The sequence below is a fragment of the Schistocerca americana genome, chromosome 1 (assembly GCF_021461395.2).
Source record: "Schistocerca americana isolate TAMUIC-IGC-003095 chromosome 1, iqSchAmer2.1, whole genome shotgun sequence".
Lineage (NCBI taxonomy): Eukaryota > Metazoa > Arthropoda > Insecta > Orthoptera > Acrididae > Schistocerca > Schistocerca americana.
In genome coordinates, this window is record NC_060119.1 from 1,041,397,042 (window position 1) to 1,041,421,606 (window position 24,565).

General features: G+C 41.4%; 1 protein-coding gene and 1 pseudogene across 1 annotated transcript in view; one reads left to right on the top strand and one right to left on the bottom strand.

Moving 5' to 3' along the window:
* LOC124549450 (phospholipase B1, membrane-associated-like) overlaps positions 1 to 24,565 on the top strand; it is a 271,696-nt gene that overhangs the window by 200,749 nt on the left and 46,382 nt on the right. The window lies entirely within an intron of this gene.
* On the bottom strand, positions 24,369 to 24,486 carry LOC124558399 (annotated as a pseudogene).

The window sequence follows — 24,565 nt, forward strand, 5'->3', positions numbered from 1 at the left end:
TGCATGGTATGTCGCAGCAGCTAACGTGTAGCCGGGGAGCTTACACCTGGAATGAAGTTGGGTTTCGTCTGAGCAGTGGGTTTCCTGTAGTAGAACAACGTCCACCTTGTTTTCAATCAATATTTGAGTGAGATACTCATTTTTTGCTGTGCTTGTTCCCTCTGTGTTTAGCTGTAAGAGCCGGAGGGTATTCCCTAAGTCCTTTGTCAGGTAGTTCTTGGCAGAACTGTTTTGCTTCATTGCTACGTATCCTCTAACAGCTGGGATATCCTAAGGTAATTTGCAACCACCAGAGGTCCAGCAGCCTATATCTGTAGACTATTTAGCAGTAACTTAGTTACGTTGCCCGGGGTACACCACTTGGAGGCTAGTCTACTTTGTACCCCTTTAAGAGGATGAAGGCTGCAGAAGTTACACGGAGATAAAGAGATTTGCACACGATGGACTAGAAGGAGAGCTGGGGCAGTCTTCCGACATAGGATCAAACAACTACTACTTCTATAGTTTCTCCATATTTGTGTAAAACAATTAATAGGAGCTTGTGGGACGTAACTTTTGACTCCTGAGTAAATGGAAAATATTGTATAAAGTGAAAAATTTGAAAATTGCAGTATAAGTTTTCCAGTCGACTAATAAGACCACAATGCCTGAAATAAGAAAGGAAATTCATAATCAACGTCCTCAGGGCAGAGACATCCTCAGAGAAGATGCAAAAGCTCGGTGTAAGCAAAATCTGACGTAGTCTGTTCTAATGAACTATCTCGACATCGCCGGCTGCAGTGGCCGAGCGGTTCTAGGAGCTACAGTTTGGAACCGCGCGACCGCTACGGTCGCAGGTTCGAATCCTGCCTCGGGCATGGATGTGTGTGATGTCCTTAGGTTAGTTAGGTCTAAGTAGTTCTAAGTTCTAGGGGACTGATGACCTCAGACGTTAAGTCCCATACTGCTCAGAGCCACTATCTCGACATCCGCGGTAATTTATCCAGGAAAACCACGAAGAACTCTATACAGAATGGCTGGATTGGTGTTGGGGGAGTTAGGTTTGAATCCGGTTCCTCCCAAATAAGAATGCAGTGCGCTAACCATTCTGCCATGTGGGACAGTCAAATGGGCCTCTGATTAGAAATAATCGTCAACACGTAATGTAATGAGACTGTTTGTGATAAGTGCACAATAACAGCGATGTTACGTTAACTACATCACTGGCCACTGGCCATCTTAGCAACAGGAGAAGACGTCAGTTCCTTTATACATCTGTTGGAACGTGGTTTCTGGGAAGCAGCGATCAAACATTAGAATAAAAGTTCTTAACTAAAAACAGAGTAGGTTGCAGTATAAGTTGTTAAAACTTAAAATTTGTTAGTCAGATGACGGGTTTCTAACTAAACTTTTAATTATCTCAAGTCATATCTCCTTTCTGAGTACTGAGGAAATGTAAATAACAGTACGACGGAAAAGAGAAACAGTCGCTGCCGAAATTCGTTTGATTCCCTTTACGTAAAATTTCTTAAAGTTATGGTGAAAGCAAGATTCTTAACACTGATCAATACACGTTCGCAGTACAGTTTTCGGAAGTGGAAACAGATTAATATGTGAATTATTATTGCAGCGATATTAGTGGATATGAATGGGATTTTAAGCAACGTTAATCATCACATTATTAGCACGGTGGAAGAGATAGTTGCCACATGAAAACCAGATACATTAGTCTTCAGCTAATGTGCTGTTTTTCACACCGTTTCCTCCACAACTTATGGAAGAACTAACAAATCATTTCAGACTCTAACGATCATGCACTTACAAAGTGACACTGATTTGTTCTCGAACCTAGATATTACTGCTTTGCAGGTATCTGAAAATAAATTAACGTTGTAATAATAAGGAAAATGCAAGTATTGGTTTCTGTAGCATCTATTTCCCTATGACATAAAAAGTTAAATAAATAATAATGAAACATATTGTGACAGGCAATACAAATTTTTAAACAATCGACCTTTTCTTACGCAAAACAAGTATTACGACGTCTGTTTCATTAGGGATGTTATGATATTTGTGGTTCAGGTAACTGAATAAGAATCGAACGTTCTTGGGAAGTCATAAAAAGTTCGTCATATGCAGGCTAATGTACTTTGAAACTATGTTTTTGTGCCACGTATATCTTGACGCTGAAGGGCCTGCGACGATCAATTGCTGTGGCAGCAATAAAAAAGAGGGTACGTTGAAAAATTAAAAATGACGTCAGGGTTATGTAATGAAAATTAAAATAAAAAAAGGTTGATTTGAAAACAAATTTTAGTAATTGTCTGCGCTATCCTCTGTTGCAATTACAGCACATAAGCCTTTACTGATTGACTTCTAAGTCTCCAAAGGAACACCTTCAGATCACTCTTCGCACTGCTATGGTCTCAAATTACGGGCTCTATCACATTCCATAAATTTTCAGTTTGATACTGTCGTGGTCTTCAGATATCAACATCATTTTACTACTCGGTGCAATAAACATAGGACCATTGTTTTATTGATGTGTATATTTGCTTCGCATGAAACTGAACAGTGGCAAAAAAAAGTGAGGAAACCGGAAAAGAAGACGACACGATTAATATATTACTGGGTGGAATGGTATTAGAACAGGTTCAGTCCGTCCCAGTGTCTTGATAACTTCCAGCGGAACTTGTACACAGGAAGTGATATGCAGGATCTCCATGGCTCAAATGGCTCTGAGCACTATGGGACTCAACTGCTGTGGTCATCAGTCCCCTAGAACTTAGAACTACTTAACCTAAGGACACCACATACATCCATGCCCGAGGCAGGATTCGAACCTGCGACCGTAGCAGTCGTACGGTTCCGGACTGCGCGCCTAGAACCGCGAGACCACCGCGGCCGGCATCTCCATGGCAAAGAGAGCTTTAGGGAGAGTGAAAGGTTTGTTGACAGCCAGAAGCAGCTTAGAGAAAGGCGTGTTTTGTGTGGAGTGTTGTGTCTTATGGTTCTGGAACGTGGACAGTCAGACAAAATGAACAAAAATGTTTAGAAGGTTTGGAAATGCGGTTATGGAGAAGAATGGAGAAAGTGAAATGGACTGAAAGAATGAGAAATGAGGTGCTGAGCAGGGTAGAAGAAGAGAGAAATGTCATGGGGATAATTCAGAAGAGAATAGCGTCTTGGATGGGAGACGTATTATGTGGGATTTGTCCTCTACAGAGAATCATGGGGGGAGAAGTAGAAGGAAAAACAGGGAGAGAAAGAAAAAGGTTCCGAATTCTAACTGATGTGAAGAGATGGAGATAAGTTACAAGCAAATGAGGGAGGATGCTCGGGCCAGAGATATTTGGAGGACGTCCAGTTGATACCTGTTTGAGGACAGATTGACTGAAAGTAGACGAAAGTTGTTTTCCGAACATAATAAAAATTATTTCTGTTCTTAAGAGCAAGCTTGTGTTCACTTCAGCAATATAATAATGTTACTCCTTATTCCTCCTCTTCAATTCGTTTCTAGTCCGAAGTAAGAGCTGACGCACCTCCATGCTTAACGATTCAGGTGTTTCGGCTGTTGGCCTGTGCTCATGTTTCCATTAGAACGTTTTTGTTGTCAAATGAATGTGGATGTGAAACTTATTTTCGCCACTAAAAAGTACACTATTGTACAAGGTTTGAGTGTGATTTGTAGATTTAGTGCATACTTAGCGCACCAGCTGCTCTCCTGCAGTAATCGCCATGTCAGCACACTTCTCTCGCTGTATGTACTAAAAGACTTCTACCTTGTTTAAGAGAATCACTAACAATTTTTGGAGCACTAATTTTGGGATCCTTTGTAATAAGCTTCAGAAAAGATCGACTGTCTGGATTGAAGACATATACCTTCTTTTGCCTTCAAATGAAAAACGCTTTATTATATTCTTCAGAGTTAAGTCAAGTCTTGCAATAATTAGCCACATTACTATATGGGACTTGCAAATCCCTGTCCTATCCTTGTCAGCTGTTTTCACTTTTCGTTATAAGGAATCAGTCAATCGGTTCGAGCATACCTTATAGATCGTTTCAAATCTTGAATTCTCCACTACATAAGTTCTCTTGTTATTATGACTCGAGACGCTCTCTCACACACCTGCAGGTTTGCATACTTTGCGAAAGTGAGTAGGAAGGTGGTTGGCAGTAAAAAGGCTGCGATTTATGTCTGGCCTTAACTTTCACTTTAATTTTGCTGATATTTACCATTCTGCTCCCGAAAAGCTCCCTTTATATAGCAAAACTATCGTTACCCAGGGAGTTTCGGTGTTTACGAAGTCTGCCTTTCCGTTTTAACCATTCAGGACAGCGAATATTAGTGGAACTTGATAATGGAATTTAGAATCCACAAAAGTGACTAGCAATTTCCTTGCCGTAGTAGTTGTCCCTCAATTACGCAGTCGTCCTATTTAGGACTGTGGTGTCAGGTTTGTGACGAAAAATATGTGACAGCATAATTCTTGGAGAATTACTAAGTCTACTGCCGATTCTTTCTTGTCTCCCTAAGGTAACCCATCGTGATGTGCTCATCAGCTCGTGTTTGTATTGACATTGGTTCCGCGTCTTTACCTTTTCTGAATTTTACTTCAGAACAGCGTCGAACCCACCGTGAAATTGTGCACAGGTTACGATTTTCCAGCGCAACACATTTCCGTACGGCACGTGCCTATAAAGAGGTTTCCCAGGGGTAGCCAATTGCACGCCCTGTCGCGTCAACGAACCCACAATTCCAGCGACACACCAGGCTTATGTGTCTTCTATAGATCCATTGAGCATATCGACATCAAAGAAGCTCTTTATGAAATGATACTTTGATCGATAATTTCCATAGTAACTACACAAATAAGTTGTCTATATACGACGTCAGTCGTCCACGCACCTCTGTAGAGCCAGTAACGGAATTTCAACAAAATGAAATGCGTGGGAATTTTTCCGTTACACTTTACTTTCGACTTCGCCCTTAGACTGGAGTTTTGCAGCTAAATAAATTTTTGCCTTTTTTTATTGATGTCAGATGAGCTGTGTAGTACTTCGGAACAGATTCGAAAGCAATATTTTTCTAACAATGACGCAGTTGGAACATTTCCATCTTGTTTACAGATGAGAAGTGCTACTTGTTGCTGATGGAAACAGTTAGTGTAGATATGGCGGTACAAATATGCGGGAATGAACGGGATTCCTGACATAATCTCAGTTTTGGTATGGTTTCATTTACGTCAGGAAATTGTTTTTGAAGCATATTTCACTTTATAGTAATTAATTCGACATAGAATCATCGCTTCCTAGATCATGAGGGTTTACAAATATAGAGCAATTTCTTCTGTGTGGCACTAAGGCCTCAATAAATTCGAAAAAAAAAATCTATAGCAGCAGCTGTGGACACATCGTCCTTGTTTCAACTAAATACTCATACCTGTGCTAAGATAATGGTTTCTGTGCTCGATGATGATCGATTATGGCTGAAATTAATCGCGAACGAAAGTGCGTCATCTTAGTACCTATTCATGTTTTTAGCATGACTTTTGAATTAAACATAATTACATCGCTCCATTACCTTGTCAATATATTGATGTGTAATGTTGCACGATATTCGAAAGTATCTCTGCTGCAGGAAGTCTATGGTCCAATGATCAGTTGTAAGTAAACATATGCGCTGACATTATCTGGAACGAGTAATGTCAACTGAGGAATTGCTCATATACATTGTAAGCAGCCTCACTGATATATAAATATTGATGGCAATGAGAGAAAGAAACGCATAAATCCCTAATGAACAGAGAAAGCTTCCAACAGAATAAACATATCTGTTTATTTCTTAAGTCAATGATGTAGCATATGCTGGCAGAGCATAGCACGTAGTGGAGAGAGTACAAACCTTTGGCATGGTACGATGACTGGGCATGTTTTCTTCTCCACATGGTTTGCCAAGTCAGTTCAAACGGCATTCCGTCAGTGTTCTGCAGTCAGTAAAGACATTCGCCTAAGTTTAGTCAGGTGAAAACCGTTCAATACGCCTTTCAACGCCAGACGTAACCGTGCTGTTCTGAAATAATGGTTGGAAGACGGAGCAAATACCTAAAAGTGTTGTGGATCAATCTGACGATGAAACTGGAAACGATTAAAAACCGCCGGCCGGGGTAACCGAGCGGTTCTAGGCGCTACTGTTTGGAACCGCGCGACCGCTACGGTCGCAGGTTTGAATCCTGCCTCGGGCATATCTGTGTGTGATCTCATTAGGTTAGTTAGGTTTAAGTAGTTCTAAGTTCTGGGGGAATAGCTCAGAAGTCAAGTCCCATAGTGCTCAAAGCGATATTTGATTAAAAACCACAATACTAAATTCCGTTCTTAGAAACGCATGCACAAGCTACTACCGTACTAAATTTTGACTATCGCACGCACTTCTGAATGCCAGACACTGAAACAAGCATCACCATGAAAGGAAAGATATAAACTGTTCACAATGAAGGAGGCCCAAATTCTAAGGAACTCACATCGAATAAGCCCCAATTCTAGTTCATGTTTATAAAGAATTTCTCTCGCAACGAGTAGTAACGTGTAATTGGAAAATAATGCAAGCCACTGCTGTTAGTATCAAAAGTAAAATAATGTTCGAAAGTACTACAGAAAAATACCTATAACATTATTCTGCTCCAGGATTCTATAGCTTACTTTAAACTCGAGCATTATCACATTTCCTCGGACATAAGCAGCTTCCATAAAAGAACTAACGTGGGTTCATGAAAACCCATTCGTGTTCATGAAACGTCCCCTTTTGAACAATTATACAAGACTGTGCTTAAACTGACACACAATATTTTTAGCGCAACGCAATCTGACTTTCAGAAATCCCTACAAAAGAATGGCCCTGACTAACATTAACCTATGCATTTCACAAATCGCTTACCTCATAAAAATCTTGGTTACTCGAACTACTGCAATACAGCGAGCGCCACTACTGCCAGCTAAATAAAAGATTCAAATTACGGAAGGCACTAACTACTGATAGGGATAGTTAGCAAATGAAAGATATTAATAGAGAACAAACAATGTATTTACCTTAATAGTCATAATATATATAGCAGTTCATGACAAATTACAAAACTCCGCCATCTCTCTCCCCACATCCATCACTGCTGGCGGCTCACCTCCAACTGCGCAACGCTACGCGCTGTTCACATCCAGCTGCCGCTGCCCAACACGACAATGGCAGACAACAATGCAAACTAGACACAGACTGCACACAGCACAGCCAGTGATTTTTATACAGAGGTGGCGTTACCAATAAAAAAACCTCAACAGCCTACTTACATTCAGAACCACAAATCCCCCTTTTCACAATTGATACTTTGCTTGCAAACAGCAAATAGAAATATAAAGGAAGACATCGCCTTTTTAGATTCCATAATAGTTATTGCGATTTGTACCGGTAATCAACATTCGAGGGCACTTAAGCCTGGTTATAGACATACCGCATGGTTACAATTAAAGTGTAGCTGTCCAGTGTGGGTTGTAATTACCGCATAGCAGTGACACTTGGTAGTTATGCTAATGCGTTAGTGCGGAACCGATTTACACTGGAAAAAAATTAGTTTCAATTTTGGCCACCAGGTGCAAATCTGACAGTGTATACCGTTTGCATGACGTTACGACATCTGCGCTGTCATTTTACAAGTCATAACGTGACTAAACAGTGTTGCTGTCGAGAAGAGAGATCGTACGCTGTTAGTGAAACTGGTTTGTTTGAACGGCAACAATTACAACTCTGCATTGAGACAGTATCGCCGACAGAAAGTTCTGGGGAGAGGAACGATGTCATTAAATCGTTTAAAGAAGATGATAATGAAATTCGAAAAAACGGATGAGCTTTGAGTGGCACCTGGAAGAGGAAGGCGTACTATCCCAGTGGAAGCTATTCACGAGGTTTCTGTCGCTGTAACTGACATACAGCACGTGACCCGCGTAGTGCTAGTGCTCATGCAAAGTCACGAGAATTGTCCGCCCCATGGTAAATTGTACGGAAAGTTTTGGAGTCTAATTCACACTGCTACCTGTACAAGATCAAGGCAGTGCAGCAGCTGAAACATCATGATCTGTAGCAACGTTCTGAATTTTCTCTTCGGTTTCTAGCACGGTTCGAAGTTGATGACACGTGGGCAGACAACATTCTGTGGAATAGCGAGGCACATTTTACACTACAGGGTGTAGTGTAAACACAGAACAGCTGAATATGTAGTACTGTTAAACCATGTGTTGTGCACGAACAACCATTGCACTGCCCTTACAGTGTGTGGTGTAGGTTCACAAGCACCTTCATTCTCGGTCCGTTCTTCTTTGAAGAGAATTCACCCAGAGGGTCTATCAGGTCTACCGTGACGGCTGCACGTTACAGAAACCTACTTATACAGCATGTGATAACTGCATTGGAAGAGTGTAGCTGTGTGGAAACCACTGTTTTGATGCAAGATGGGGCAGTAACTCATGTCGCTCATCCAGCGAAAAATCTGCTTGACGCAACCTACCACGAACCTCCAGAGGTTTTCCAGGTGCATGGCTTACGAGGTCACCTGATCTGAATCATTTGTCTTTTGACTCTAGGGATATCTAAAAGAACTCGTTTACGAGGGACACTTTCGGTCTCTACTTGATCTGAATGCCACCGTACAGGAACACGTTGCTCAAATTCCACCGCAACTGCTGCGAGCAACTGTTGATCACGTACTTTTATGGAAGCAGCGTCTCGTCGATGTCTCCAGTGATCATATCTAACAAATTTTGTGAAGAGTCGTTAGCAGTAAAATCACCATTATGCATTTCTCACTTGTTTGACCTTTTCTTTTCGTGTCCCGTCCCTAAAACATTACGTATGGAAACAGTTCTACACGTCTTTGTTGCATTCACAGCGCCAGATTTACACCTTACACTAATTTTTTATACAGCGTATGTCGGTTTCCCTTTAATGCCATCTACCAAGTTTCTCTGCCATAGACAACTACAGTCCACATTGAACCTCTGTGAGCAGCTGCAGTTACTTCTGAATGATATCTTGCCATCTTTTGTCCACTGGAAGTTTTTTTGAGGCGAATATAATGCTTTGGGTACACGACGCACAGTATTTATTTCTTATAAATGTGGCTGTGACAATGTTGGTGCGGCACTGGAACGAATGCCGATAAAATTTCTAAGCCAGTTAAAATATTGTTACGATATATTTTTATTGTTAGACATTCTATCACCTAACAGATCACGGCGTGTGATACACAATACGCGAAATTTCAGTTAATACAAAAATAGTTATTGTTGTCACTTCTTTGTTTTCTACATTTGACTGTCCCAAAAAACCCACGACTTTAATGATTTCTTTTGTGTAACCTTCATTATTTTGATCTGGACTCTAAAACCAAGGAGCAGATTACTATCGTAGAGGAACTGAATGATTGGTGCCAAGCTCCGACCATTGTCACCATTTGGTGACTATGATCATGAACAGTGTCACGAATCGGTGTCACTTTGAAGTGTAATGCAGTATTCAATAAAAGTTAGTTGGCCTGCCATAATAATGAATAATTTACTTGTTGAAGTCCCTTCGTATATTTCTAGACCAAACGTGAGATGTTGAGCTCATCGTGTGACAACTATGAAACGTGATATTTCAGGGCAAGTTAAACTTCTGTGCCTTTCCGATAATTGATGTCAGGCCACTTACAATTGCTGACAGCATTCTTAAAAACTGAGTCATATGTATTTTACAGCTTGACTCAAACCTTCAATATAGAAGTATCCGTTTCGAAACATTCCCCAGACGGTGGTCAACCATCATTCGCCGTACGCTCTCTAGCGGAACTGTTAATCTAGGAACTTATATGGAAGAATTACTTTGAAATTAGGAAGGGTGCCTGGTGGCGCGGTGTAACTAGTTCCCCGATTTGAATAAAACCTATGTGTCAGTTTTATGAAGATACACATCGCTTCTAGCAACTGTCACTCTCTCTACTGTGCACAACGATTTTTGTATGCAAAAGAATCTATTTGGTCCTGTCGTTCATAACACTTCATGGGTTGACCCCTGTACATAATTTACGATGTATTAAACAAAGTGATTTAGTGCAGGGTTTTCAGATGTGGCTCTATAATTACTGAAATGATAGCGAGTTTTAATATCACAACAGGACTTGTTGCGCTAAAGTTGGTAACATTGGTTCAGAGAAGTTTCGACTGATTGGTCCCAGTACGTCTTACTAAACAGCAACTGTTCAAATGAACCGAACGTAAGGGATATGTCACAAGGAAGCATAATTGGACAGATTATATTTTTAGGTGCATAAAGGATGTATCAATCAAAGTACTATCCGTACTATCAGCTTATTTATAACGGTACGCCAGCAGGTACCATCGCTACATGAGTGTAGGGAAATAAAGAACGATTTAGTCAGTATTTCGCTTGGTGCACAGAACTGAAACCATTGCTAAAAGTATACAAGAACTAGATAATGATATAAACTGAAGAAATGAATTAAAATTTGAGCCACAGCCGGGACTTGCAACCTGGCCTCCTATTGACTAGACAGATTTACTAGCCATTAGACCAACGTAGCCGTGAACTGAAGTTTGCGCAGCTGTGTTACGTATAATGTTACAGACATGTAAAGGCTAAAACATCCACCTCAGTCCCGACCGTGGTACAAATTTTAATTCATTTCTTCAGCTTCTGTCATTATCGTAGATAAAGTAGAGACTCATACGTCTCAATGAAAATTTAATTACGTAATATCTATAAGGGCAACATAGTTCACACGTGTAGCAGAAAGAAACAGACTTTACCTTATTTCAAGACTAATGACAAAGTTCTAGAGCCTACCACATCATTTAAATACCTGGAGGGATATGAAACGGGATAAATATATAAAAGCTTTAGGGAATGTGAATGAAAAGCTTACATATCGTCTAAGGGTTCTGTTAAAGAGCATTTGTAAAGGCATCCCGACACGAGAGGATTGTGCAAACACCTCTAGAGTTTTGTCCCAGAGTTTCAAGTCACCTAACAAAATCGGAATCTCGTTGCTAGAATCGTAATTACTTTCTATTCTCCATATAAAATTGTAGCAAAAATAATCAGGGAACTTCAATGGAAATCTTTGGAAGAAAGATAACATTCTGATGAAACACTTTTGAGTAAATTTAGGAAACCGGGATTCAGTGAAGAATGCGAAACTGTCCTGGCTGAATAGTATATCTCTTGGGACCATGAGAATCAGAGCTCTCACTGAGGCATGCGGTGGTAACTTTTCCTTCGCTCCATAACAGAACGGAATACAAAGGGAAATCGCTAATAGTGGTAGAAGGGTAATTTCCAGGGTGCACTGAAGAGTGGTCATTGTAGTAATATGTATATGCATGTACGCTGAGTAAGCGTTTAAGGAGGCCAAACAGATAAGGCCATCGGTCCCCATACCCCGTCCCCTAAACGACAGAAGCAGTGAAACGCATCTGTCTGCGCACAGAGCAAATTCTGTGTGCACGTGTCAGAAATTCTTCTAAAAGTTTGCGTAGCGTTTATCTGAGGCGGAGTATGGGAACCGGACCACTATTCACCTAGTGAGATGCGGGAAACTGCCTGAAAACCACATAAAGGCTAGCTGGCTCAACGACCCTTATCGTTAAACCGCCGGGCGGATTCGATTCGGGTCCGGCATACCTCCCCATCCCGGAAGCGGTCGTATTAACCCGGAATGTAGGATATACTCTCTTCAACAATTGAATACGAAAAGATAATGTATTACTGTCTATCATAATTGCAAATTAGCACTGGTAGCCGAGCCTGGCGCCTGTCAAGTCACTCTTGCAGTACCAGCGGATAGAAAAATATAGTTACGGTATCGGCAGTTGCCTTAGAACCTGGATGCTGGGATTTGCAGGCTATCTATGATCCCACGCTTCCTACGACAGGCGGCAGCTCTCCAGAAGAGCATCAATTGTCTGAATAGGACGCTGGTCGAGAGGGCAGCGGAGTAAGTGAACTCCGACGGAAGGAATCACCAGCCAATTGGTCGCCACGGCTTGGAACACAACACCACACGGCGCTCCTCTCAGCTCGTCTCCTCCAGTGCACCTTCACAGCCTGAATGAGAAACGAAACAATTATTAGCCTTGTTGCCATAATTAACGATCGTAATAAGTTGACTTATCAAATCAGATTGCGGCCGTCATCCTTACCATGGAGGCGAATATTACAACCAATAATAGTTAGCGTCCATAGTTACATTACAGACGTTACGTAAACCTCTCCATTATTTCTGTCTGCAGTGTACGTAAAAGCCTTAAGTTCCCCACACATCATGAGCATCCCTGTTTTGTTCCGATGGAAGGAAGAAATGAAAAATTAAGTGTTTCAGTGCTAGGATGAGGTCATTTAATTGGCTTATACGAATAATCGTGGCATTCATATTAATCGACTTCGATAAACGAAAATTTGAACGTTCGGACGGCGTTTTGAAACATGCTTCCTCCGGATTCGACACTTATATATTAACATTCACAACACCTCGCTTATTTAATCCACGAAAGTGAAAGAGGTAGAAAATTACTTACTATGACAAAGTCAGATACCGCAGACCTTTCTACACTTACATCTACATGACTACTCAGCAATTCAGCATTACGTGCCTGGCAGAGGGTAGGTCAAATCACCTTTATTTGTATACCCATCCATTCTCGAACAGCACGTGGTAAAAACGAACACTTAGTCTTTCTGTGCGAGCTCTGATTTCTCTTATTTTGTTTCAATGATCATTTCTCCTTAAGTACGTGACTATCAGAAAAATATTTTCTCATTCGGAGGAGAACGCTGGAAATTGAAATTCTGTAATAAGATCTCGCCGCAACGAAAAAGGCCTTTGTTTTAATGATTGCAGTCCCAATGCGCGTTCATATGCGTGACACCCTATCCCGTACTTCGTTACACTACAAAACGGGCTGCCGTTCTTCAAACTTTTTCGCTGTCCTCCGCCAATCGTATTTGTAAGGACCCCATATCACACAACAATACTCTAGCAGAGAACGGACAAGCATAGTGTAAGCAATCTCTTTCAGTAGACCTGTTGCATCTTTTAAGTGTTCTACCAATAAAACACAGTCTTTGGTTTGCCTTTCCAACAACTTTATCTATGTGGCCGTTCCCGTTTAAGTTGTTCTTAATTGTAATTTCTTGGCCTTTAGTTGAACCGCCGGCCTTTAGATTTGTGTATTTCATCGTGTAACCGAACTTTTAGTACTCATGTTGTTGGCCTAGCAATTTTCATTGTTTGGGGTTAACTGTCACTTTTCGCATACAGATATCGTTTCTAAATCATTTTGCAGATTGGTTTTGATCTCCTGATGACTTTACTGGATGGTGAATGGCGGTATTATCGGCAAACAATCCAAGACGACTGCCTATATTATCTGCTAAACCATTTATATGCAGTACATAATATTTTTTCTGTTCCTGGCTATGAAATGTATCCACATCTATTCAGTTTGTTAAAATCTAATGGAAGACAATGGTTAAACGCTGCCAAAGAACTTCCACTTTCACAAGCTTTGTCAGCTTAATAACACCGTTCGACAATCTAAAAATGGAGTAAGATGGTTTAATCCTCTAAAAGATTTTATTCATTTATTACGATATATGTGTTCTATAGGGAAAGATGGGATACATACGGTATCTACGAGAACCACTAGACAGATCCTTGGATTAAACAGACAGCAACGTGTTCTTCCTCCACTACTCTTCAACGTCACTATATGATCAAAAATATCCGGACACCTGGCTGGAAATGACTTACAAGTACATGGCGCCCTCCATCGGTAATGCTGGAATTCAGTTTGGTATTGACCCACCTTGATGACAGTTTCCACTCTCCCAGGCAAACTTTCAATCAGGAGCTGGAAGGTTTCTTGCGGAATGGCAGCCCATTCTTCACGGAGTTCTGCACTGAGAAAAGGTGTCGATGTTAGGCAGTGAAACCTCCCACGTTATCGGCATTCCAAAACATCCCAAAGGTGTTTTACAGGATTCAAGTCAGGACTCTGTGCATACCAGTCCATTACAGGGATATTATTGTCGTGTAACCACTCCGCCACAGGCCGTGCGTTATGAACACGTGCTCGATCGTGTTGAAAGATTCAATCGCCATCCCCGAATTGCTCTTTAACAGTGGGAGGCAAGAAGGTGCTTAAAACATCAGTGTAAGCCTTTGCTGTGATAGTGGCACGCAAACCAACAAGGGTAGCAAGCCCCCTCCATAAAAAACACGACCACAACATAACACCACCGCCTCCGAATTTTACTGTTGGCACTACACACGCTGGCAGATGACGTTTGACGGGCATTCGCCATACCCACACCCTGCCATCGGATCGCCACATCGTGTTCCGTGATTCGTCACTCCACACAATGTTTCCCACTTTTCAATCGTCCAATGTTTAAGCTCCTTACACCAAACGAGGTGTCGTTTGGCATTTACCGGCGTGGTTTGTGGCTTACGAGCAGCCGCTCGACCATACAATCCAAGTTTTCTTACCTCCCGCCTAAATGTCATAATACTTGCAGTGTATCCCGATGCAGTTTGGTATTCCTATGTGATGGTCTGGATAGATGTCTGCCTCTTCAACTATCGGCGGTCTCAGTCAGTCAACAGATGAGGTAAGACTGTAAGCTCTTGTGCTGTACGTATCCCTTCACGTTTCTACTTCACTATCACATCGGAAACAGTGGACCTAAGGATGTTTAGGAGTGTGGAAATCTCGCGTACAGACGTATGACACAATTGACACCCCATCACCTGACCATGTTCGAAGTCCGTGAGTTTCGCAGAGCGCCTCGTTCGCTCTCTTAGGATATCTCATGACTATGAGGTCGCTGACATGGAGTACCTGGCAAGAGGTGGCAGCACAATGCACCTAATATGGAAAACGTATGTTTTTGGGGGTGTCTAGATATTTTTATCACATACTGTATATACGAAGGAAATGTTAACTTGAAATCCAGAGTAAAAGAATTTGAAAGATAAGATTCACTGTTAACAGTGGTATTCGCGGTGAACTTGCGGAAAGTGTATAGCATCCATTTAATAGAACGAATAGTCTATAGATCATAGAATATGGGTTCAGATGAAACTAAAGTAAAGTTAAAGTATTTAGGATTAGCAGAGGTGTGATTAGTGGCAAACATCAAAACTGTCTTCCACTGGGTAGACGATATGAAGGACTTCTGCTACAATTTCAACACGCATGAAGAATGATGCTAGCAGGACTTGACATAAGGAATATCACAAGAATAGAGCGCGTTCTTCAGCAACAGGCTAATACTTTAGAACATAAGTTGCAATTTGAGAAAGTACGTCTGGAGCATAGCACTGAATGGAAGTAACAAGGCTTTATCTTCAAGAAAAAAGTGCTCATTCTTTCATCAAACCGTGTGAAATCCTCAAATGGCAAGTCAAACTGAAGTCAGCCTAGCCGACCTGTCACCTGAGATGGATAATATTAAGACATCCGTAGGGATAGAGAAATGAAAAAGTAAAGAGTATTTTACACTATAATAACGTTTTATGGCGTACAGAAATTAAACAATCTGTGAAGAAAAAACGAAACACTTATCAACTCTTGCTACAAGAGAAAACAAAGGCAATAGAGCAGCAGTATAAGGAAAAGCGGAACCATGCTAGGCAGATAATAAGAAAAGCACATGAAGAGGTTTGGAAAAAATTAATTACAAATATCGAACATGAAGTAAATGGAAAACAGAGCTTCACTTACAAAATCATAAAGAACTTAAATCAATCAGAAAGGGATAATGATAGAATTAATGCAATTAAGGAAGAACAGGGGACAATATATTATAAGAATGCGTGGTGTTGTGAAACCGCTGCAATAAATGTAAAATATCTGACACCTGACTTTAATAAGACAGTTGATTCAGTAACCTCAGAGGAGGCTCAACAGGTTATGAAAAGTCTGAAAAACAGCAATAGTTGTGGCCTAGATTAAATAAATGCTGAATGTACTAAGTACGGAGGAACGCTGTGCGATTAAGAATGTTACATTTATTTAATGAATGCTGGCGAGGTTATAACATCCTTGAAGATTGGAAAGTCGCCGAAGTAATTTCTAGCTTTAAAATGACCAAAGAAATGTTCGTGACATGGATAAAAGTCTCACGAATACAGTCTACAAGGCTTAGTAAAAAATAATAAACAGCCGCTTGAATGTAATAACAGATGCACGTTTTGGAGAAGAGCAGAGTGAGTTTAGGAAGGGACGCTCGTGGCCGATGATGTTTGTTATCGAGAGAATTTCTGAAAAACGACAGGAAATCCATTTAGAAACACATGCTGCACTTAAAGCCGTTGACTAGAAATAAATTACCAACATTAATGGACAAGCAATGATACACCATGCATGTTATGTAGGTAATATATGAAATTACCAAAATAATCGTAAAATGCAAGTGTTTCGAAAGTAGAAAAGATAGTAACAAATCAAGGTTTCAGATAGGGATGTTGGAAGTCACCGAAGCGTTTTAAAGTCTACACTGAAAGCAAACCAGCACCGACAACGACAGTTCAGGTACACAGCCGACGTCGCAAGCTGAAGGTGTAGAGAAAGAGAAAGTGTATGAGAATATGGAAAGGGTGTACAGTATGTAAAAGGAGATGAAAATCTAATAGTCATGGGAGACTGGAACGCAGTTGTAGGGGGAGTAGAAGAAAAGGTTACAGGAGAATATGTGCGTGGGACAAGGAATGAGAGAGGAGGGTAATAAACTTCAGCTGGTAAAGCGAATAATCTGTTTAGGAATCACAAGAGGAGGTCCTATACTTGGAAAAGGCCTGACGAAAAGGGAAGATTTCAATTAGATTGCATCATGGTCAGACGGAGATTCCGGAATCAGATATTGGATTGTAAGGATTGTAAGGTGTACCCAGGAGCAGATATAGACTCAGATCACAACATAGAAGTGATGAAGAGTGGGCTGAAGCTTAAGACATTGGTCAGGAAGAATCAGTAGGCAAAGAAGTGGGATACGAAAGTACTCTACGCTTGAAGTACTCTAAGGCTATAGACACAGCGAGAAGGAATAGCTCAGTAGGCAGTACAGTTAAAGAGGAATGGGCGTCCCTAAAAAGGGCGATAACAGAAGTTGGGAGGGAAAACATAGGTACAAAGAAGGCGACTCCGAAGAAACCATGGGTAACAAGAAATACCTCAATTAATCGATGAAAGGTGGAAGTACAAAAATTTTCAGGGAGACTCAGGAATACAGAAACACAAGTCGCTGAGGAATGAAATAAAGAGGAAGTGCAGGGAAGCTAAGACGAAATGGCTGCATGAAAAATGTGCAGAAATCGAAAAAGAAATTACTGTCGGTAGGACTGGAAAGTAAAAACAACCTTCGGTGACATTAAAAGTAAGGGTGATAACATTAAGGGTGCAACGGGAATTCTACTGTTAAATGCAGACAAGAGAGTGGATAGGTGGAAAGAATACACTGAAAGCCTCTATGAGGGGAAAGATTTTCTGATGTGATAAAAGAAGGAACAGGAGTCGATTTAGAAGATATAGGGGACCCAGTATTAGAATTTAAAAGAGGTTCTAAGACTTAAGATCAAATAAGGCAGAAGGGATTGATAACATCCCATCAGAATTTCTAAAATCGTTGGAGGAAGTGGCAACAAAACGACTGTGCACGTTGGTGTGTAGAGTGTATGAGTCTGACGACGCACCATCTGACTTTCGGAAAAACATAAGTCACACAATTCCGCAGACGGCAAGAGCTGCCAAGTGGGAGAATTATCACACAATCAGCTTAACAGTTCATGATCCAAGTTGCTGGCAAGAATAATGGAAAAGAAAATTGAGGATGCACTGGATGACGATCAGTTTGGCTTTAGGAAAGGTAAAGGCACGAGAGAGGCAATTATAAAGTTGTGGTTAATAATGGAAGCAAGACTAAAGAAAAATCAAGACACGTTCATAGGATTTGTCGACCTGAACAACATAAAATGGTGCAAGATGTTCGAAATTCTGAGAAAAATACGGGTAAGCTACAGGAATAGATGGGTCATATGTACAACAGCCAAGAGGGAGTAGTAAGGGTGGATGACCAAGAACGATGAGCTCGTATTAAAAAGGGTGTAAGATAAGCATGTAGTCTTTCGCCCCTACTGTTCAATCCGTACATCGAGGAAGCAATGATGGAAATAAAGGAAAGGTTCAGGAGTGGAATTAAAATTCAAAGTGAAAGGATATCAATGATACGATTCGCTGATGACATTGCTATCCTGAGGGAAAGTGAAGAAGAATTACATGATCTGGTGAATGGAATGAACAGTGTAATGAGTGCAGAGTATGGATTGAGAGTAAATCGAAGAAAGACGAAGGTAATGAGAAGTAGTAGACATGAGAACAGCGAGAAAGTTAATATCAGGATCGATGGTCACGAAGTAGATGAAGTTAAGGAATTCTGCTAACTAGGCAGTAAAATAACGTGTGACGGACAGAGTAAGGAGGACATCAAAAGCAGATTAGCAATGGCAAAAAGGGCATTCCTGGCCAAGAGAACTCTACTAATATCAAATATGGGCCTTAATTTGAGGAAGAAATTTCTGAGAAAGTTAGTATGGAGTACAGCATTGTATGGTAGGTAAGCATGGACCGTGGGAAAACCGGAACAGCAGAGAATTGAAGCATTTGAGATGTGGTGCTACAGACGAATGTTGAAAATTAGGTGGACTGATAAGGTAAGGAATGAGGAGGTTCTACACAGAATCGGAGAGGAAAGGAATATGTGGAAAACACTCATAAGGAGAAGGGACAAGATGACAGGACATCTGTTAGGACATGAGGGAATGACCTCCATATTACTAGAGAGGGCAAAAAATGTAGAGGAAGACAGAGATTGGAATACATCCAGCAAATAATTGAGGACTTAGGTTGCAAGTGCTGCTCTGAGATGAAGAGGTTAGCACAGGAGAGCAACTCGTGGCGGGCTGCATCAAACCAGTCAGAAGACTGATGACTCAAAAAAAAAAATCTACCACCTAAATGCTACGCTGTGAGCGAATAGTGTAACTGTATTACAAAATATAGAGGTAGACATATAACACTCTTTATGTAAGTTATATGACTTGGGAAGAAATATTTCAGTCTATAAATAACTGCTACTAAAATGTAACCTATGACCCACTACAGTGAATTCTCAGTTCGATATAAGGCTGTCACTGAAAACAAAGTACTTGCGCGAGTATCTGTTATTTCGGCAATGACATTAAACTGAACATAGACAATGACACAGTAAAGAAAACAAACAATCTTCAACATGTACGTGGAACCATAACTAACCTTTAAAAAATAAAGTTAGCATAACGACAAAATTAAGAGTGTATAAAAGAATGGCAGTGCCTTTGCTAATCTGTGGTAGCAAATCCTAGATTGAGAGAGAAAGACGTAAAATAACTTACACTAAGAAGAAATGAGATTTTTGAGAGATTTCAAAGGTTACTTAATGAGCGACAATATAAAAATTGATGACCTTCTGGGAGAATTTTGAATTTATAATTAAAGGTGTAGAGCGAAAATGTATTACAAAATCGAATAAATAACTGAGACCATTTCTAAGGAAATTTGTAGTAACTGAAGCCCTTGGTTTGAGACAGTAAAAAAAATCGTCCACTTACTACAAAACTTTAATTCTATAGGTACATAAATTTAAAAAAAAACGAGAGAAGACGACACATACTTGGGTAAATAATACGTAAAAAAGTATGTGGAGTTAAAAAGAAATAGGTCTCTAACATGGAAAAATGTAGCCAGGAGCTCCTAACCTCAGCAATGTAATTATGGAGTAACTGGCCTTCTGGACCAACAAATGGAATGTGGTAACAGTAGTAGTAGTGACAACAGTATTAATTTGTTGTTGGACTGTCCTAGTGAGAAAATGCGACCATCAGATCATGGATACAAGAGCATAAACTTTCCGTACGACGACTGAAAAATACCTTGAAATCGTAAACATGGAACACCATGTTTCCCGTCTTTTTGTTATGTCCTCGACAGAACGGTCCGCTGACACACCGAGGACATTTCTCCAGCCACAATAATGCCTAATGGAGGCAGCCTGTAAGCGGCTGACAGATGTAGGCAATAAATCACAGCATTCTCTGATACAGTGTGTAATACGACAGTTCTTAATACGTAAATAACGTCAGTGGATGACTGAGGAAGATAACAAATGGAACGTTAATGGTGTTACTGGAAATATTACAAGGCGTTGCAATCGGACTGCTGATAGCAAGCAAAAAGAAAGTTCCAAGTGCCCAGTGAAATGGCAACGCTACTGAATGTTCTACCTTAAAGCAACGAACTCAACAAACTCTTGAAATCATAATCTCTTTCGCAGTTTGACACTTTTCTTTCCTGCAACATGAGACTGGTACCATGGAACACGACATTGGTAGTCACAGCCACCCAACGCAGATCCTATTGTTAAATTTGAACATGGAAAGTTTCTGGGTCTCTTACTAGTCGAAGGCTAGAAACGTATTCTGAAGCTTAGATTCGACAGCAATTCGCAACAATCTCTTTGAGCTCGTTCTTACCGCAAGGACTACTGAGCCTTTACATTAAGATGAATTACATGTATTCACAGAAATGCAGCATATTGGTATGAACGCGGAAAACATTTACGTGATATCTGGAATGAAATTTTCACTTTGCAGTGTACGCTGATACGTCGGGTAATCAACACAGTCTTAATTTGCCTGGATGTTTCATTTAAGTGATATTCTGGAACAATGATTCCACCGTGCAACAATGACTGTCTCCGGAATTAGGCTCAATTAAAGACCTCTGTCATTAATAGGAGTCTCCGAGAAACTTTTACTCAACGGCTGTTGCTATTTCTTCTGTTTTAGATACTTCTTAAATATGATGGAATTTTGAATGCTAGAATAATCACTGAATATTTTATGTCCAGCTGTTTGTATAAATTTATTAAAACTGGACATACGCGCCATCACAGATTGTCTGCGATAGTTACTCGTACAAAAGTCTCCAAAGTCAGTCTCCAGATCACTTTCATTTAATTCCACATAACCGGTTCCGGCTCAGTTGCACACCTTCAGCTCCATAAAAAAAATTTAAATTGCTTCAAGTTACAAATCGTTTACGACCTATGATTATAAAACTTCAAAATACTTAAGAAATTAGTTACAGTACAACATTTGAGCTACTTAGAATTTTGTTACAGTTGCAGAGTAACCTGTCGCATATGGAACTGAAATTCACTGCCGTAACTAGTCATACACTAGCCTGCTGCACTTTTATATATACCAGGTGATCATAAAGTCAGTATAAATTTGAAAACGTAATAAACCACGGAATAATGTAGATAGAAAGGTAAAAATTTACACACATGCTTGGAATGACATGGGGTTTTATTAGAACCCAAAAAAAAACAAAGGTCACAAAATGTCCGACAGATGGCGCTGGACAGCAAAACTGCTACCGTGACGGGTGAGAGGTACGCCGATATGTTACAGAATTTAGTGAAGCGGAGAGCATTTGCGGTGTGGGGGTTTCAAAAGATGGCGGAAGATGACGATTGGTTGAGTAACGTGTTTTGGACTGACGAAGCTCATTTCACGCTCCGATGGTCTGTCAACACCCACAACTGCAGAATTTGGGCTACCGAAAATCCTAGAACTGTTATGGAAACACCATTGCACGACGAGAAAGTCACGCTATGGGTTGGATTTACCACATCTAACGTTATCGGCCCTTTTTCCCCGAGGGAAATGCATGATTCTGGTTTTGTAACTGCTACCGTGACGTGTGAGAGGTACGCCGATATGTTACAGAATCGCATCATCCCCAGCCTGGCTGATAAACACCTGCTGGAACGTACGATGTTTATGCAGGATGGCGCTCCACCCTATATTGCTAGACGCGTGAAAGATCTCTTGCGCGCGTCGTTTGGTGATGATCGTGTACTCAGCCGCCACGTTCGTCGTGCTTGGCCTCCCAGGTCCCCAGACCTCAGTCCGTGCGATTATTGGCTTTGGGGTTTACCTGAAGTCGCAAGTGTATCGTGGTCGACCGACATCTCTAGCTATGCTGAAAGACAACATCCGACGCCAATGCCTCACCATAACTCCGGACATGCTTTATAGTGCTGTTCACAATATTATTCCTCGACTACAGCTGTTGTAGAGGAATGATGGTGGATATATTGAGCATTTCCTGTAAAGAACATCATCTTTGCTTTGTCTTACTTTGTTATGCTAATTATTGCTGTTTGGATCAGGTGAAGCGCCATCTGTCGGACATTTTTTGAACTTTTGTATTTTTTTTATTCTAATAAAACCCCATGTCATTCCAAGCATGTGTGTCAATTTGTACCTCTCTATCTACATTATTCCGTGATTTATTCAGTTTTCAAATTTATACTGACTTTTTGATCACCCGGTATGTTTTAAGGAACCTTGTTGGTGCAACATCTGCAGCGCTGAAAAGCCCCCTCTATTTGTAGAGAGTGCACTAACGTATCGACAGAGGGCGCTTTTCAGTGCTGAAGGTGTTGCACAATCACGTTTCTTAAAAATATAAAGTAGCAGCAGGCTGTGTACGGCTAGTTACGACAGTGAACTTTCAGTTCCGTCTTCGGCAGACTATTCTGTAACTATAAAAAACTGTATGTTGCACAACTTTGTATTGTAACAAATTTTTTATTTAGACCGTCGGAAAAAGATTATTACACCGGGAAAGACGACGTTGATTTTGGTTCGATGACGCCATTTTCACCTGAGGCATGTACTGATAATGGTTTCAGCGTCCTCCGGCAACAGATGACATTGTGGCATAGCTACCAGTGTATGATGTTTGATTATGTTGTAATAAGGAATGCTCAGAGCCAGAAGGCTCAGGGTGGTGCAAACGTGTGAAGGAAGCAGGTAAAGATGCCAGGAAGGTGCACTGGTGTTTCCTAACCAACGATCGAGTTTCAAAGGGATCAAATTGTGGCCTTCGAAGCGGCGGGAAGGTTCTTTCGGAGAATTGCCACACAGGTTGGACATGCTGCACCAGTTGCGCAGTGATGCTGGGTATCAGTGGTCAAGTGAACAATCTCACACCAACGGACGAGACTCTAGACGTCCATGAGCGCAGACGTCCGCCAGGACCGTCGTAATGTAAGGGCAGCTGTGGCAGGTCGTACAGCTACGACAGCAAAGCTGAGACCGTTTGTGAGCCCAGGCGTGTCAACACGAACTGTTGCAAACCGGGCATTAGCAGCGGGATTAGAGGTACACACACTTCTGACCCATCTTCCACTAACGCCACAGCATCGACTTGCGCTGCTCGTCTGGTGCCGTCAGAGGATCACTTGGAGGACGGAATGGTGTGCCGTGGTCATCAGCGATAAAAGCCGATTCTGCCTGCACGTAAGTGATGCTCATTCGCGGGTACGACGTAGACATGGTGCGCGCTTTCTCGCAGAATGCTTTCGTTATGACACACCAGCCCCATCCTAGGCTTTATGGTCTGGTGAGCGATAAGCTACAACTCTCGCTTACCATCGGTGTTTCTGGTGGATATGCTACCCAGCGTTCGGTACGTGCCACTAAAGCGGAGTTACTAAATACAGTTTTCCGTAATTCCTTCACCAAAGAAGACGAAGTAAATATTACAGAATTCGAAACCAGAACAGCTGTTAGCATGAGTGATATAAAAGTAGATATCTTAGGTTCAAAAAATGGGTCTGAGCACTATGCGACTTAACTTCTGAGGTCATCAGTCGCCTAGAATTTAGAACTAATTAAACCTAACTAATCTAAGGACATCACAGACATTCGTGCCCGAGGCAGGATTCGAACCTGCGAGAGTAGCGGTCGCTCGGTTCCAGACTGTAGCGCCTAGAATCGCACAGCCACTCCGGTCGGTGATATCTTAGGTGTTGCGAAACAAATCAACTCACTTAAGAAAGGCAAGACTTCCGGTCCAGATGGTATATCAATCAGGTTCCATTCAGAGTATGCAGACACAATAGCGCCTTTCTTAGCAATCATATACAACCACTCACTTGACGGAAGTTCTGTTCCTAAAGAGTGGAAAGCAGCACAAAAGCAGTCCGTCATCAGGCCACATGTGGCCCACCGGGACCATCCGACCGCCGTGTCATCCTCACTGAGGATGCGGATAGGAGGGGCATGTGCTCAACACACCGCTCTCCCGGTCGTTATGATGGTTTTCTTTGACCGGAGCCGCTACTATTCGGTCAAGTAGCTCCTCAATTGGCATCACGAGGCTGAGTGCACCCCGAAAAATGGCAACAGCGCATGGCGGCCCGGATGGTCACCCATCCAAGTGCCGGCCACGCCCGACAGCGCTTAACTTCGGTGATCTGACGGGAACCGGTGTATCCACTGCGGCAAGGCGGTTGCCTGGAAAGCAGCACAGGTCACACCAATATTCAAGAAAGGAAATATGAGTAACCCATTGAATTACAAACCCATATCACTGA